Raw genomic sequence first — 19,203 nt, forward strand, 5'->3', positions numbered from 1 at the left:
AAGGCGAACGACACAACAAAAGCTTAATGAATAACATGACTATTCTTGATATTTATACGTACAGAAAATATCACCACATTTTGCAAACATTTGAGTGTGTGGTTCAAACATCCAACAGCTTTCAAGAGATGTGACACTGGTTCCATGTCGACTTCAAGATCTTCAAGAAAAAAGATGAAGATGTGTAGCATCCATAGACGAAGAAAAGCAAAACAAATAAACATCTAGCATCTCCTCACTTTTTACCTCCTCTAAGATGATCACACGTAGAGTCTGCTAGTTTGTGTAGTTGCAAATAACAAATAAGACGTTGAGAACCTGATTGAGATGTTTAAGCATAATCTGCAGCAATGAAAGACGCGATAAGATATTAACATTGTGTAAATCCCATGTCGGAACTACAACCATAAACTGTGAGGAGAGTTTCTACATTAGCCAAAAAAAAACACAGAACTATTTTAGGAATAGATAAAAAAAAGTTTATTACATGAAGAAAGTTGTCATCGACTATTAATTGTTTGATTTTTGGCAGGTTGCTCAGCATCCTGCCCAAATCGGCTCTTTTGACTTATTTTAGGAGTAGCAAGACTTGTAGCTTTGGTTTCTCTGTGTCAGAGTTCCGGAAATTCCTGCACATTTCCAATTTTAGATTCTTCAGCTCCAGCAAGCTGACTGGACTTTCACTTAATGTAGCACAAAATTCTACATTCTTAACATAAATTTCCTCAACCATCATGAACCCTTGAAACTAAAGGGCTGTTTATGTAATTAATTATCTAGACTCAACTTTTTAATCTCTTGTCAAGAAAACAAATAGGTGGGGAGCTTGTAAATTTGATTCCAGTTTGTAATAAGAAGCTCCTTTATACCTTTTCTTGACAATATCAACATCCATTGCTTGAGTTACTGAAAGGTGTAAATATACATGTGGTATTGTAGGGTGAAAATGGAGATTGGTCCTTCGTGAAGGATCATCAGCTGGATGATGACAAAAAAAACCAAGTCTTGAACCTTCATGAGGGTCGGATCTCTGTTTCCACCTACAAATACCAAATATCTATCCCGTCAGCTTAGGAAAAGGTGTTAGCAAACTAGTTTTTTCAAACTCAAACTCGATTTACGAGCTCTCATACCATGTATTCACCTACAATGAACTTAAAAAGTTGAGTTTGGATAACTGTTTTCTTAAGCCCCGTGAGGTTTTGAAGGATTCGTGATGATTGAGGAACTATGTTTAAAGATCGTAGACTTTGGTGTGAACTTATGTGGAAGTCAGGTTGCTAGAGTTGAAGAATCTGTCATATGTGCACGTATGTCCGGAATTTTAATATCGGGGAAGCAATGCTGCAAGTCTTCCTAGTCAAAACCTGTCATGATGTGAGATTGGCATTTATGTTTGGGAGAACTGATTTGGGCAAGGTGTTGAGCAACATGCCCATAATCAAACATTTGATACTCGGTTGTCCTAAAATGGTGATGTGTGTTTTAGTTAACTTAGAATCTCACCTTGACCTCCTCAGTTTTTGGTTGTAGTTCCATCATGGCTTCCACACAATTTTAGCACCTTACAAGTTGCAACGTTTTTCATTGTTGCATATTCTTGGAAATTTGAATCAGTTTCACAACCCCCTTTTTTTGTCCTTCTTGAGCTTGCAACTCTTAAAAACTACAGAGTCTACAATCCTTTTGCAGGTGGTAAAAATTTCACAATGCAAGTCTTTTTATTTGTTTTGCATTGTTTGGCTTTTGGATGCTAACTATCTTATAATTTTATTTTTCACAAGTCTGAGAGATCAGCTTCAAATCTTTTGAAGCCACCAGCCGCTTGGATTACATGCTCAATCATTTGCAAAATGTGGCGATGTTTTATGTATAAGGATCAAGACCCTCTCTTCTCATATATAAAGCTTTTGCTGGGTTGTTTGCTTGCTCTTGAGAGAGTGACCATCAAGGCAAGTGGAGCCTGTGATGCTGATCAGAGGATTGAAATTGCTTAAGGAGGTGACATAGTTCATACGGGTCTACCCAAAAGCAGAACCGGTCTACACGGATCACACAATGTGAGACGTAGTACATACAAGGAAGGTTGTAATACATTGAAAATTGCTAATAAGTGGTTCTTTTTACATTTTTGGGTAGTTGAGAAGACGATAAATCTAACATTCTATCGATGGTTATGTGATTTTTGATAGGAAAAACTGCAATAAAGTCCATACATATTGGTCTCATAATCGATTTAATCCTTATATTTTTTTTTATTCAATTAAATCCCAAATACCGGTAATCGTATTCAATTTAACCCTTTGACCCAGTCAACAGGTCATCCGACTTTCAAAAATTATATTTTTGGCCCAGATTTCAAAATTTATTACAAATTTGGTCCAGATTATAATATTTTTTACAAATTTGCTCCAAAATTTACCCTTTTTGTCCAAATTTTAGAATTTTATTATGAATTCGTCCTAACTTTAGTTTTTTACAACTTTTTTTCTCAAAAATTTATTTCTAATATGTTTTTTCTTTATAAACTCATATTTATACAAAAAAAAAACATATTTTCACATAAAAATCTTATTTTTTCAATATAAAAACTTTTTTATAAAAGTTTTTGTATATGAAATTTCCACTTAAAAAAATAGGTTTGGATTATTTGTGTGATTTCTCTTAAAAAATCAATTAAGAAATTAAAAGTAACCCTAAATTATACTATAAAGTTATAGTTTGTCAAAAACTAGTTACACTCATTTTAATATTATTTTTGTTCTTTAATCACATTTATAAGAAAAATAATGTTAGTTCTTAATTGTAGTTCATAGAAAAAAAACCATTTTATTAAAAAAATTTGACATCATGTTTTTGAATAGGTTGTAATACTTTCCTTGTGAAGCTCAACTCAAGCATGTTTAGGTGTTTGAGTAATTTTATTTAACCAAACTCATTTGTAAATTCTTTAGAACTTTAGTTGAAGTATTCTATTGTGTTATTGATAGTTATAATATTTTATATATTTATGTTGCTATTGTATTTTTGCTCATTTCTCACTCCCCTAAAAACATGTTTATCGATAATAAATTGCAACCGGTATTCCGTATAACAGACATTAAAAAAATATAGGAAATACAAGATTATAAATAATCTAAGTAAGAAGAGGTTGATTGGCAATAAAAAATCACAATCTAGATCGGACACGTATCATGAATGGATATGCTTTATTTAGATAATATATTTATTAAAAAGTTATAAAAAAATATATCGAAGTTATGATTTTAACTTTTTTCTTTAAAAAATTCTTACGAATAAAATATAGTATTATTATATTATATATATTTTAAACTTTCATATATATAATGTAACAAGTTTAAACTTTGTGATTAAAGAACAAATAATCCAAACTCCTTTTTATAATTTATGCTTACTTTTAATTTCTTAGTTGATTTTTTAAGAGATATCACACAAATAATCCAAACCTACTTTTATAACTAGATATTTTATATACAAAAAACTTCTTAAAAAAGGTTTTTATATAGAAAAAATAAGATTTTTATTTGAAAATATGTTTTTTTTTTCTTTTTTTTTTTTGTATAAATATGAGTTAAAAAAGAAAAAACATATTAGAAACAAAATTTAAAGAAAAAAAAGTTGTAAAAAACTAAATTTAGGATGAACTCATAATAAAGTTCTAAATTTTGGGCAAAAAGGGTAAATTTTGGACCAAATTTGTAAAAAAAAATAAAATCTGGGCCAAAAGTGTAAATTTTAAACCAAATTTGTAATAAATTATAAAATCTGGGCGAAAAATGTAATTTTTGAAAGTTGGATGACCTGTTGACCGGGTCAAAGGGTTAAATTGAATACGATTACCGGTATTTGAGACTTAATTGAATAAAAAAAATATATAAGAACTAAATCGATTATGAGGTCAATATGTAGGGACTTTATTGTAGTTTTCCCTTTTTGATAAATGGCTCTTTGTTCATCACTGGACAAATAATGTAATCGCATGCCAAGACAAATAATGTAATCGCATGCCTATCTTCAAGAATCAAATATTACTTTTGTTTGAAAAAAAAGCATTAAAATGGCTTTGTTGAATTGATACATGCTATAGCATAGTTTTAGGGAAAAAAACACTATATGCCACTACCTTTGTAGGATGAAATTAACCAAATTGACGTTTCTTAGGGCATTTATTGCAAAAAGAAAATGAAAAAACTCCAATTTTATAGTTATGTTTATCATATTCATGATATCAATGATGTACTTACATTACGCAAAAATGCAACATGGAAAAAACATAATATATTAATGAATGTACTTACAGTTCCATAAAAGGAACCAGATCAAATAAGCTATCATAAGGTTTTCAAATTGATTCTGTCACAAGGTACAATGAGTAATTAATGGAAATATATATAATTTTAATGTTATTTTGCAGTAGAAAAAATGAAAAAAAAAATTGAGATTGAAAATCGTCAATCATTAATGTATTACATCTGAATATAACTTTTTTGGTATATTAAGAAATATATTTTCATTAAATGGTTTCTAAATGTTTCGTGTAAATGTTGTAAATTTTGTGTATAGAAATATAAAAGTGTTAATGGAAAATTTCGAGTATTAATTATATATATATATATATATATATATATATATATATATATATATATATATATATATATATATATATATATATATATATATATATCATGCTTGTGTATAGGAAATATAAAAGAGTTAATAGAGAGTTGCCCCTCAACCAAAAGTTGGGGATTTAGGCCCCATTTGGGATGAAAGGTGTATATTTAGGATTATTGTATTCAAATAGTATACATATTTTGTGCATTCATGAAATTTATTTTGAATTAGTTTTGAAAAAATAGGAATAGTTTCGATATTTTGAACTTGATTTTAATCATTATTTGTGCATATATTGGACTCAAGATAATCCCTTTGTTGGTTTAAGATATTACCCTTTTTTGGGGTTGCAAAAGATACTTGAAACATCTTGTGTGGTTCTATGGTGATGGCTCATTAGTACTTGGCTTTGGATGTGATAAGAAGTGTGATATTCACATGAACACATACAAATATGAAGTGTATGGTGTGCTTTGTGTTATCCTTATATGGATCTGAAAATTTAGCCATCAATGATCAGTATGTTTTTGGAATTTGGACTTTGTCTTGGGAGTTAAAAGAATATGCATTACACCTTTTGATTATGTTGATTTGATATCGTGAAATTGTTGAAGATATTTTGGCAATACTTTTGGAAATGCTTCTTTCACATCTATGTTGGATTCAAACCTTTTAATGCTCTGAAACTATTCTTGGAGGATTAACTTTAGGTTTTGATGACTTCTATTATCCAAATCCCTTAAAGAGTTAACTTGGGGAATACTTTGTAGGCTTTCCAAGCTTAACATTTTATGACATGTATTCAGATTATGTCATTCATAAGATATATAGAAGTTTAATGAGCTTGGACATTTTAGAAGACTTTTAGGATGTGTAATTTCTTCATTTACACTATTGTTATTGACAATTAGTACTTCCTTGCATCACAACAAGACTTGTTTAGACCGAAACTTCGGGACCAAATTTATACTAATGAACTTTTAGGGTTGTCATTATCTTCTATATTCACATGTTTGACTCTTGTTTTCTTACCCATGCTATTTGATTTATCGTTCGTATCTTCCATCCTAGAAATTGAAAAACACATCTAAAGGTATGTATATTTCCATATACATAATACCAATTATATGCTTCTAAATCTTCAAGAACCAAAAAGGTTCTAGTGTTTGACCCATAAATTACCTTGTTATTCCATAAACACATGATCCAAAATGCAATAAGAGGCAGAGAAACAACATCCTCGCCGAATATTTTGTAAGACCTTTATAGTAAACAACAAAGTAAATTATTAATATACAACATATCATAATGGGGTTTAGCAAGAAAGTAGTGAGTCTTGAATCGCTATTAAGATTCTCATCACCAATGTAACACTCTAAAGCTATAATCAAAAGATAAGACAAAAGCTCATCATGTCTAAAATACAACACATATTTTCCAACTTCAAAACACAACACACCATCGTTATGGTCACAATGGATCATTAAAATAAGTATTGCATGGATAAATAACGGGTACCCATGCGTACTTCAAAGATCCAACCACGACCCAAAACATGAACTTCTAAATAGTGTCATACATGATGGATTATGGGACAACCTCTACCTTATTTTTTCCATTAGGTTCACTTCGTCCTTGATGGTTAATGAAGACATGTAATTATTTTGTCCATTAAGTTCACTTTGTCCTTGATGGCTAATTGAGGTTGATTCAAATAACATTTTAGAGAAAATAACTAAATACTGAATCGTTTTTGAAAATATATATTACACACTTGTACATATACATATATAGTTACATTATACCATGTAACATCCCAAAATTTCAAGGTAAAAATTTCATTTTTAATACATCCAAAAGACTCATTTATCTTTTACTCAAACATTTCAAAGTATTTCATAATAAAACAGTTATCAGAGTAAAATCCCAAAATTACAAAGTTGTGGAAAAACATGGGTGTATGCGTTGCGATCAAGCCGGACCCTTCCCTTTTGAACCGGAAGTACCTGAAACCATAAACAATACACTGTAAGCACAAAGCTTAGTGAATTTCCCCAAAATATCGCATACCATACATACAATACAGAATGCTATGTGCCAACCATAGTCGTGCCATTATGCCATGAGCCATATCATGGTATTTCCTTGCTACACTGGGGCCAAAACCCTTGGTGTTAGACAAGTTCCAAGAGCCACCTCATGGTCTTCCATGCAAGAATCATGAAGACAAGAAGCATACAATCTACAACTAACAATCTACTTAACTGCTAGGGTCCGAACCGTGATCTTGGATACAGATGTGCCAGGAACCACCTCCAGGTCTTTCATACCATGCCAAGGGCCACCCCTTGTTCTTCTAATAATGCATAAGCCAATGAATAATATTGGTGCCTTTGACCCATAGTACAATGAGGAGACTTACCTCAGATAATTGAAACCCACAGATAATTCTCTGGCTACAGATCCGCTAAAATCCGCGTGCTATCAATCATAAAATAATATCCAGTTAATAATTGGATCCCGAATCACACTAAGAGCCCAAATTAGAGTAAAACACTTTTTTTCCCTTTCATGAACTTGGCTCAAGGCCAAGGCCCAATCCAATCGTCCAAAAAGCCCAAATTCCAAAATAATCACCCAAAACCCAAAATGGCCCAAATTTCCAAATTGGGCCTAATCCCTTTCATGGGCCTTCACCCAAGAGAGTCCAATAAAATCTCAGCAATGCAACAAAAGAATTCTGATGGGCCAACAAGGCCCAAGACAACCAAAGTCCAACATGGCCCATAAACCGAGAGTCCAAATAAACCGAAGTGCAATCTGATGAGTACGCGGGGCGTACTCAGCTCGTACACTTAGTGTACTCGCTATAGGGATTGTATGTGCAACATACCTGTTTGTACACCCAACATACTCCACAAACTTGGCCAGCTTCCCATATTCAGCTCTTAATCAATTAAGACTTCAACCCAAACTCATATCTGACTTCCTTATGGTGGTTTATCACATAAAGTTGCCAAATTTACATGCATGCATGGCTTAATGGGTATTTAGAGCTCAAATAAGCTTAATAAATGACTTAACACATGCATGAGATCCAAAAACACCATAAACTTTGCACCTTTATGCTTAAGAAACCCTTAATATAACAAGATCTACAAGGGTAAGCTCCAAAAACGACCTTAGCTGACAATCACCAACCAAAGGGACCTAAAATGACCAAAAAAATACAAGGAATAGATCTATGAAATGAGATAAAAAGATTTGAACTTTATACCTTAAAGTCCATGAAATGAAGGTGCTAAACCTGGATCTCAAGGTTCTCCTTCAAATAATGGGTCTTCAAGCTTCTTCTTCTACCACTTCAATATGAATAGCACCCACCAAAAGCTTCACAAGAGCTCAAAAGCACCACATAAAGGCTAAGGAACGAATTAGGGTTTGCAAGGGTATGGAGGCTGGTTAAACAAGGCCAAAAGAGGCTATCTTATGGTTTATATAGGGTAAAAGCCCTAAAACTAGGGTTTTAAAAGTACTCACGTATGCTAAGCGTACTCCACATACGCCCAATGTACGTAGATGAGCTCCACGACCAATCTGCACTAGTAAGACCGGCGTCCAAGGAGTACGCCCAACATACTCGAGCTTTCCCAAAGTTGACAATCCTGCCCCTTAGGGACCGGATCCGAAAAAACATACACCCCTCAAGTGTCTAAACTAAAAAGTACAATGAATCAAGTGTTACAACTCTCCCCCACTTAAATTAGATTTCGTCCTCGAAATCATTCCTTACCATTCTAGGCACGCCAGAAAGACTGAGGAATATAACCACAACCCTAGGCATCCAACGGGCTTCCCAAAGGCAACCAAACACAACCTTAGCAGAGCTCCCAAATCCTTACGAAGAACAAATCCTTTCTCAACTTAAATCAATCCCCTACATAAATAACCACTTCTACTCTCCCCAGAGTCTGAGATCTTGAACTAGTCTGACTCCCCGACACACCACCCATATTAAACTACCACTAATTCCATTCCACTTGCATTCGAAACTAATCAAAACACTTCCAGCCCTTGATTATCTTGTTTCTTTTACTGGGAACAAAATCACTAACCATTCATTACCGTGGAAAGCTTTTACAAGACAAAAGGATTAGATAATCCTTCAAGTAGAAGTCTCATCCCAACAACGGTTAGACCCAAACGAGAGCTGTGCAGTAGGTTTGAATCAATTACTCTGACATCATTTAATCCAAGCTGAAAGCGACTTAGCATATTCACCCAATAACAAGAGACTCCACACACGAATCCCGAATCATTGGTACCATCTCGGGATCATCTTGATGCCCCCTAGTTGCTTTCCAAAAGAATTCGAGACCTCCCTAGTCCCAACATACCTTCCGGATAACTAATTCACTAGATTCCACTTAGTTGTTGAGTCAAATAGTCATACACAGTCGCACGATGCAACTTCTGAACAAAGGCCTCATTTCATAAGAATTGTCTTAGCTACCTCGCCACTATGGCTTCAACAACCTTTCTGATCCAACCGATCATAACCAACCATCAACCTGATGTCACTAAATCCAATGCTAAAAGTGAATGCTACATGACCAACTCTAGTCTTATATCACAGCTGGCACTATACGACCCACCACTTCTTTAATTTCATGAATGTTGTGGCCTTCCCATAGTCTCACAACCTGACCTACCCTGGTCTAATCCTATCTGAAGAAATCTACAAGCCAAATCATAGATTTTCCATGCTCTCACAACTACTCAAGAACTAGTGAATGCTACGGGCCACCACACAATCTTATAAGACTCCTATACCACCTGCCTATCTAGTGAATACTTCAGCCACCCCGTAGTCTTACAACACTTCTATACCACCTACCAATGCATCCATGCTCATCCTGAGTTGAACACACATCTAAATATACCCCAATCAGATGTTCGGGTCATGCTTCGAACCCTAAAGCCTTAATTTGACAAGAACAAGCATATAGGCTCTAACACAACCTCAAATTGCATCCATCTGTATGCCTACTATCCATCATAAAGAAGACATCAACTAGCTGTTGGAAGTTTCCTGAACTTCCAAGTTACACAATCTTCAATTCAGACAACCACTTGAGTCATCTTCCTATTTGACTAGGATGTGAAACTCATCCTAGTTTTACACCTGATTCAGCTTCCGGAAATATGAATGATTCTCCCCCACTTAGATTCGTTGAAGATCTTTGAACCCACAAAATTTGATGCATTCTGAACCCATCTTACCTCCTTATAATTTGAACCACTGATGACCTGCGCTTACTAATACTAGTGTTCCATCACTAGCCAATCCCAATGACCGCAAAACTCTTGAAATCCAGATGAACACTCCCCTAAATCTCAGCAAGTCCAAAAACCCCATTCTTTGATGGGTTTTGGTCATAAGTGTAACACCGTGAATTTCAAAACAAATTTTTCAAATTTTCATAAAACATAATTCAATTAATATTCATAAAACAACCATATTAATTATCCAACTGAAGTCAATACAAAATCCCAAGATCACAAATGTATAAACTCCATGTGTGTGTACGGATCAAGCCGGTGCCTTCCCGCGGTCGTTACTAGTACCTGAAACAATAACATCAAACACTGTAAGCACAAAGCTTAGTGAGTTCCCCAAAATACCACATGTAACACATCTTAGCCACTCGAGGCTATAACTCTGTGGGTCCGTGCACCCAAACTCTGTGAACCCTCAGGTTCTAACTCTGATAAACATACACCATATAAATCACATAGAAATAATGCAGTACAACACATGCCATACATAGCATACAAATACTCAATCACATAACTCTGGTTACCTACTCAAGGTAAAGTATAATGAGAAGACTCACCTTGCGTATCTCGGTATCTCACGAATCCTGGAAATCCCTCGTGCTCGATCCTCCGAGCTCTAATCCTCCTATAACATCGTATGTCTCTGATTAACACTTTATAACTCTAAGGTTGACTATCCCTAAGAAGTCAACACAGGTCAACTCCGGTCAACGGTCAACGGTCAATGGTCAACTTTGACCGGACTCGGCGAGTGCTCTATAGCGACTCGACGAGTCTAGACGTTTTCAACAACACCTGGAAGAATCGCGGGGCCACCCCGACTCAACTCGCCGAGTCTTAAGAACAACTCGGCGAGTCCCAGTTCGACTCAGTCCACCTGTCGACCCTCTCTAACTCACCCTGACTCACTGAGTCAACCTATGACTCGATTGGACCACTGACTGAGTGAACTCAAGGCAATCTTCAAACTACTCGCCGAGTCTGTTCATCAGACTCGGCGAGTCCATGCCATGCAACCACTCCAACTTGCTTCTAAGGTCATATCTGCTTCCACAATCTATAGATCTGGCCTCCCTAGACTGATTCATCACGTAAATGATGGGTTTTGGTCATAAGACATCCTATGTGCTCATACAAACCCTAATGCTTGGATCTAGGTTTCTCTATTGTACATGCTTTGAATCCAAGACTATAAACCCTAATTCTAGCATTCAAGTAATCATATTAACATAAGAATGAGTTTATAATGTTACCTTGATTGTTATGTAGCAATAACAATCCCAAATCTCCTTGAATTGACTTTGGAATGCTTAGAGTCACAAGTGTCACTCCTCTAATGGCTTACAAACACCAAGAGCAAATGGAGAAGGTATAAAGAGAGAGGAGAGAGGTTAGAATTCGTCCTTAGGACTTCTTGGGAAGGGATACACGAATTCATAAGCCTCGGGGTCTTTATATAGGTGTAGAGATAGGGTTTCAGTCATTATCCTTATCTAGTTGCTTATCCACAAAGCAACCCATAAGATAATCCTTGAATCCTTATCATAGTCGAATTCTAAGGCCTTATCACCTTAAATTCGTTCACCCTATATTTAAGATAATCCTTACCTTATTTTGTAACTATCACATAATTACAAATCAGCCCCTCTAGTTTAATTAATTACACTTGATCACAAAATTAATTCCTAATTAATTATTGACCAATATTAATTAAATAAATATGATTTCTCCTTTAATATATTATTCTTATAACATATTAATAAATCATAATAATCTCTCTCTCTATTTATTTCTCCAATCAAGTTGCTTTGGTGAAGGCAACCCAAAAGGACCATGCACCATCGGGTCAAGTACATACCAAAATAGTTATGGACTTAGACACTAATCCAATAGTCTCCCACTTGGATAAGTCTAATAACTATTCTGCGTATGACTTCAGATCCTGATCTGCAATCATAGCTTTCCAAAGCCACTGCCAACTCTGATCCTATCAGATACGCGTGTCCTTAGATAAGGGATCATATATTCCTCCATTCTAGATATCGTATGAGATATGATTTCTAATCATTCTCTTTGTACTATATCTCGATTCCCGATTTATGACGACTGACTAATTGAACAAATCAAATTAGCCCTAGCCCGGCCGAGCATTTACGTTTGTCATCACTAAACCATCGAGGGGCCCAAAAGATATCTCTTTTATCCTTCTTTGGATAAAAGGAACGGATAAACTTTGATACAATGCTTGCTTGCACTCACTAACCAAATCACACACAACAATATGTTTTATAATACCAAGTTACTAGTGCGTTTACATATTATCAATGTGCAACCGATTAGCAAGATACAACTCACACATCTCGGTTTCAAGAATATAAGATGTTATCGTCTCACCAATCACTTGTGATACTATTCATGGAGTGATCTAAGTGAGCGTGGGTTTAATCCAATGCTCAAATTCATATTCATAAGCACTCATGAACGTTGCAGCAAACATTTTCTTATGTCTAATACTCTTTTAGACAATCCACACACCAATTCATGACAGTCTTCATTCATATCTACTTCCAACATATGAACGACTGTGGCCCGTTTGAATAATTCGATTATTCTTAATAAACTCAATTATTCTGGAAGTCAAAACATGCAAAGTGAAACACAAGAATAATACTAATCACATATGGCCTCAACCCTTTGAGCATAAATAAAACACCTTTTATTTATCACCATATCGATTACTCATCATTTGTTGTTTCGGGTAATCAACTTCTTACTTGAATTATTACACTTGTCCCATGCTCCTAGCATGCACACAATGTTTACCTATGGTTCTTACTTTGTGAAATAGATCACATTGGACACATTTCCAATCATTCTCATTTCACAACTCCAAATTCGTTTTTCATAAGTTTAAGAATATCAAATTCTTGCCACTTATAGAATATGCTAGATTCTAACATTTTATGCAATGATTCTTTCGTAATTTCACTACACCAAAGTCACAAAGGCTATTGCCAATGATATTACAAAGTTCTCTAACGGAGATCGTTTCAAGACAATTCCTTAGATATGATGTCTCTCACTCAAAGTACATTTCTTTGAACATCCTTTTGTATAAAAGTTTCTAATCTAGTCATAGATTTTCAATATTTACTTCCTAATATGGACACGCTTCCATATTTTCCATATGACAACTCATTTCTTAATAGAATCTTTTCTATTCATCATAAAGTCAATATGGTCCATTAATACCATGCTTCCAACTACTCACAAGCAACCAATCCTCGTCGAACTTTGGATTGTCCTTTGATAGTTGTTTAATTATTTTAGTCAAAACCAATTCTAGTCCCTTTTCCCTCTAAATGCGCTAGACATTTGGAAAATTTTAGAATGGTCAAACATTAAAGCATTTGCAATCGATCCTATACCCGATGCGTATGGGACACGATGCACAATGTTTTATTTACTATGTTCTCAAAATTCGAATTGTGAAAAGGAATTCCGTAATCATAATCGAAATTTTAAGAACACACTATGTACCTTTGACTAAATTTATTAACATTTCTCAACCTAAGCCTTTAGATTTAAAATGAAGCATAATATTCTCTCCCTTAATTATAGCAAAACAACTTTACAACCCTTACGACTTTGCAAGGTATAACTCTTGTTTTCTATAATTAATATTGCCAACTTGCAATACGTACCATAATAATCATACAATCATAACTTTTATGCTCCCACTATCATGATGGTTACTATAAAACATAACACTTATGCTCCCACTAGCTTCGACATGTATTCACAAACATCTTAACTTTCAGAAAACAATACCTACTGAATTTCTTAAGTCCATGTTTCTAATACTTAATGCTTTGATAATCTTTTATCAAGGCCTCTTAAGCTTATACACCTTTGCTTTAGATAGTTCATATGTGTGTCTAAACTATTAAGACTAATTGCCAAACCTCACAATTCAAATCATGGAAAGGGATACCGTAACCATAATTGAATTCGAGAATGCAACTTTACAATCACTATCTTCTAAAAAATCTTTCTTAGTCAAAGCATTTTCTCACAATCATTTTCATGAAGGAGGAAATCTTATGACACTTAGATTTAAACGGTGTATGTGTTCCTATCCATGTGAATTTGTTAAAACCAAGGTTTACGACAAATTCAAACTCATATGGACCGAACTTTCTTAATCTTGATTTCTTGCCTTATGGTAGCACAACTGCCCACCACGTCTTCCAAGTAGTTAAGCAACTCACCCTTTCCTATCAATGTACCTTTCATTGATTAAGGTGCTTTGCCTTTTATGCATTCAAAATGAGAACTCAAAGAACTCACATGCATAATTAACTTAATTGGAATAGCACAGAAATAAAATAATGTCAACACGCTAGGTTAATTAAGGGGTATGAACTCACCTTTAGTGAATGGTTTATACGGAAGTGTTGGACAAGGTGCTAGGTGTCAAGTAAAGACTTGAACACACACAATGATCCTAGTTAACATATAATAAAACATATATGTATCTAATTAGTCATTTAACAACTAATTAACCAAGTTAAGACACCCTAGGACATGGAAACACTTTGATTCAAGTGTTATAGGTACCAAAGGGTTGCATCTAAGGGTTGTATGGTATGACATTGAAGTTTATGGCCCAAGAACCACTTCTTATGGAGTTTACGGCCCATAATGATTTCCCCATGAGTTTAAGGTCGTAAAATCATGGTACTAAGTGCCATTTTGTGTTTTGAGGTCTTATAAGTCATGATTGAGCATCCAATGATCAAGTCCAAGACTTAGGAAAGCATTAGGGGCACAATATTACTACTTTGTAGAGTTTACGGACTAAGGAACATATCCTTATGTGTTTACGGCCGTAAACTCTTATGGGTACATGTTTTGATTGTTGTATAAGGTCTTAAACACTTCTAGGAAGGATCAAGGCTAGCATCCAAGGCTTGGGAAGAGACTAGGGTCCATTCGACCCCACTTAGAAGGGTTTACGACCCAAGAACATCCTTGGTCGTAAACTCCTTTGATCTTATGTTTCTTGGAGATTTCAAGTGTAAAAAAGTTCATATTAAGCACACAAGAAGCTAGGGCAAGTGTACTTACAAGATAGAAGCTTGATTGGGTGTTTAAAGTCCAAGAACACTAGTGTGTGTTCTTGGTGTTTTGAAGAACACTTGAAAATCTAAGTGAAAATCAATAATGAATGGATGAAATGATGTATAACAACTAGATGTTAGGTTATAACAGCAAATCAAGTCGAGAAATACTTATGTTTTCGGAAGATCGGCTGAAGAACGGGATGCTACTTGAGAGAGAATGGGGAGAGTTCTTGAGGGTGGAAGTGAGAAATGAAGGAATTCGGGAGTAAAGTCATGCCTAGGGCATGAGTTCATGGCTACTTGAGAGTTTAGTGCCCAAACTCCAAAAGTTTGGCCGTTAACTCTTTATTAGGGTGATATGTGTGGGTTTGCTACTCCAAGACCCGAGAAGGTACTTCCTTTCATTCGTTCGTTTGAAGAAAAAAAATACTAAAAACACTCAAACGGACTTTAAACTGGCTAACAATTATCAAAAAATGTAATTGACTTTTAATTAAAGTGCTTGACTTTAGGGTTTGTACGAATAAAAATTTCGGGTTATCAAAAACCACATGAAAAATAGTTTGTATCTGAATGACAGTAGAGGCTATATATGTTAAACAACAAGAGGTACACCTGATACAAGTGTTGATGGTGTTTTATGCAGGAGGCTTGAATAGTGGAATGATGATATTGGTGTTTGACATGAATTTGTTAACTTAGTTATAGGACTTGAAGGATAATGATAATTATTCTCCGATATTAACAAAGTACTTTTTTGAACAAAGTTTAAGGGTAATGAACATTCAAGTATATAATTTTTGCTTTAGGTGAGGATCAAGGGAACAACATAAGAACTATAGCAATGTCAAGTCTTATTTGAACTTCAGAAGCTCCATGTGGGATAATGTAACTGTTGGATTAGGTGTCTAAGCCCATAACTATAATTGGTATGTACTTGAATTGATAGCAGCACAGTCCTTTTGGGTTGCCCTCAAACCTAGCAACCGGACAAGGAAATTATGAAAGGAGAGATATTAATTTATTATAAGATTAATAAATTAATATAAATGAATTAATATGTTAAAAGATTAATATATTAATAAGAAATCATTTGGTTTAATTAGTTGTTAGCCATACATTAATTAGAATTAATTTTGGGGTTAAAAGAATTAATTATAAGGTGCAGGGACTAGTTTGCAATTATCTAATAGTTGAGTGGAAGGCTCTAGAACCCCCTTGGATAAGGGTGGACGAAATCTTTATGGGAAACCCTAGTAATTTCGTCCATAGGGGCTTGGATAAGGCCCTTGGGTTTGCTTAGGCCCTAAGCAAAGGATAACTAGGGTTTCCCCTAAACCCTAGATCCCTCAGCTATATAAGGAGCATCCTAGTTCATGTTTTGGTCACTCTTTTCTTTGGAAAAAACCCTAAGGGCCGAAATTTTGCATACTCCCTCTTCCCTCTCTCCTCTAATTTCCTTCTTGCTAGTTTGGGTGTGATTCCATTAGAGGCATTACACTTGTGGTGCTAAGCTTTCAAGAAGATCAAGATAAAGATCAAGGGAATCATCAATTGTTTACTATAACAATTGAAAGGTATGTAATTACTAAACCCTAGTTTGCAGATTTCGATTATAGCCTCTCTCCTCTAGGGTTCTTGTTTTGCAATTCAAAGTTGTATGTTCAATAGATAAAACATAGATCCAAAGTAGGTTGCATGTGAACTTAGGAATTGTTTTCTAGTTTATTTGTTTTACCTAAAACCCATCAGTAACAGGTCTCAAGAGAAGGGGAGTGAGCAAGAAGAAACTTTATAAAAAGCAGTTCAGGTCATGATCCTTCTAAATATTTTATCAAGACTCTTTGCAATTGAGTCAATGTATAGCCCAAGCAGTCCGGGACTTCCAAATGATTTGAAGCTGGTCCCACATCAAGTTGAGGCCCCTGAAAATACAATAAATGAATAAATGAATAAAATACAATAAAATAAAATGCAACCGTAGTTTAGCATCCAACTCATGTTTCATATAAGAAAAACAATAAATTATACAAATGGTGATTGTAGTTTGGTCGAATTCTAAGTTTTGGTTCCTAAATTTAAAATTTGATAGGTTACATCCTTGTGGTTTGTGAAAATAGCACTGTAGGTCCTTGATCCATATAAAAAGACCAAATTACCCTATCTTTCTTTTTTCTTTTTCTTTAACAAACGAGATTTTGTTTTTCGTGTTCGTTCATTTAACAAATTATCTTGTTTATGTTCGTTCGTTTATGTTCGTGAACATACTAAACGAACATAAACAAACAAAGATAAACAATCACAATTGAAAGTATATGAACATAAATGAACATATAAGATGATAATATAATATAAAAAAAAATTAACGTAAATGAATATAAATAAATTAAATGAACGAACATAAATGAATATAAGAAGACATCATAAAAGAATGTTCACAAACATAAATGAACGAACGAGAACATTGTTCGTGTTCGTTGTTTTAACAAAATCAATGATAATTTTTGTTCATGTTCGGATTATTGTATTAATTTGTTTATTCGAAAAAAAAGGTTAAGCAAATCATTATATAATTTAAACGAACAAAACGTCAAAAAAATACAGCATTAACAAATATTTTTAAATAAAACATCAAATATATTAAAAGATTTTTAAAGCACAAAAACAAAGATAAATAAATAAAAAAATAAAATAATAATAATAATAATAATAATAATAATAATAATAATAATACGATTTTATATACTTTAGATAATTGATTTAAAAAAATAAAAATAATTTTATTAATAATCTATATTAACTCTATTAAAATAAAAATAAAAAAACAATAATATACCTATATATATATATATATATATATATATATATATATATATATATATATATATATATATATATATATATATATATATAAAGATAAAAAGATAGAAAGGTTAATTTGGTCTTTATATGGACCAAGGACCTACAGTGTAATTTTTACAAACCACAGGGATGAATCCTATCCAAATTTAAACCTAGGGACCAAAACTGAGAATTCGACCAAACCAAAACGATCATTCTGTAATTTACTCTAAGAAAAAAAAATATACTTTACCACCTCCAAGTGCATCACAAGGAGTTGTGTTATATTTGGCGAGTTCCGAAGCAAACAAAGAACACCATCAAGTTGATCCAATCACCAAATTGAATTTTTCTAAACGAAAAATGCTTTAAATTACAAATCGGATCTGGAAGCCACTTTGGAACATTTTCTGCACATAAAAACTGTGAAGTGAAAGTGAGTCTTTGCCTTACCTAAAAGAACATGATAATTACATTAGGAACAATTACTGGATAGTTCTATTGAGGAAGAGTAAATGGTAAGCATTAAACTTTTTAGTTCTTATCATACCTTAAGAGAATTACCATCGATAAATAAAGCTTGAATTTCAGGCAAGTTACTTATCACCTTGGCCAAATGCATCCTTTCCTCTCTAACAAAATCGTCTATAGCAAAGAGAGAAAGACATTGACTATGCAATAATGGGAGCAACGTGGCATCTAGACAAGCAATGACAAACAAACTTTGTAGTTTTGTAGCCTTGACGTTGAAATTGTATATATTTGTGCATGAATACATGGACAACTCCTTTAGTTGTGGCAAGCAGATTTGATTTCCACACAACTTAGCCCCAAAATCAACATTTTGAAGATAATGATCTTCAAGATTAAGAAATCCTTCAAACTCAATTGGTGGCTTGTAGAAACAATTATGTAGTTCTAACTTTGTCAACTCTAGACAATAAAACACATGAGAAGGAAGTTCATAACGTTGGTATTTACGAGTACTAAAACTTTCATTTAGACCCCGGCAGCTAATTCTCATTTTATCTCCGATTTGCAAAACTGTATCGAATTTATCGCGCTCGAAGAGTAGGGACTAAGTTTCGTCCATATCTTTAACATACAAGCTCTATTATTGACGTTCTTTATATCCATGCGTTGATATTTATGAGTACTACAACTTTTATTTAGATCTCGTTGGCTAATTCTTATTCTATCTCAGATTTACAAAACTGTATTGAGTTCACCGCGCTCGAAGAGTAGGGACTAAGTTTTATCC

At 34.0% G+C, this 19,203-nt stretch overlaps 1 pseudogene; it reads right to left on the reverse strand.

Annotated features, from left to right (window-relative positions):
* Positions 1 to 15,869: 15,869 nt before the first annotated feature.
* On the reverse strand, positions 15,870 to 18,966 carry LOC145008637 (F-box/FBD/LRR-repeat protein At1g13570-like; annotated as a pseudogene).
* Positions 18,967 to 19,203: the final 237 nt, after the last annotated feature.

The sequence above is a fragment of the Lactuca saligna genome, chromosome 1 (assembly GCF_052625555.1).
Source record: "Lactuca saligna cultivar CGN05327 chromosome 1, ASM5262555v1, whole genome shotgun sequence".
NCBI lineage: Eukaryota > Viridiplantae > Streptophyta > Magnoliopsida > Asterales > Asteraceae > Lactuca > Lactuca saligna.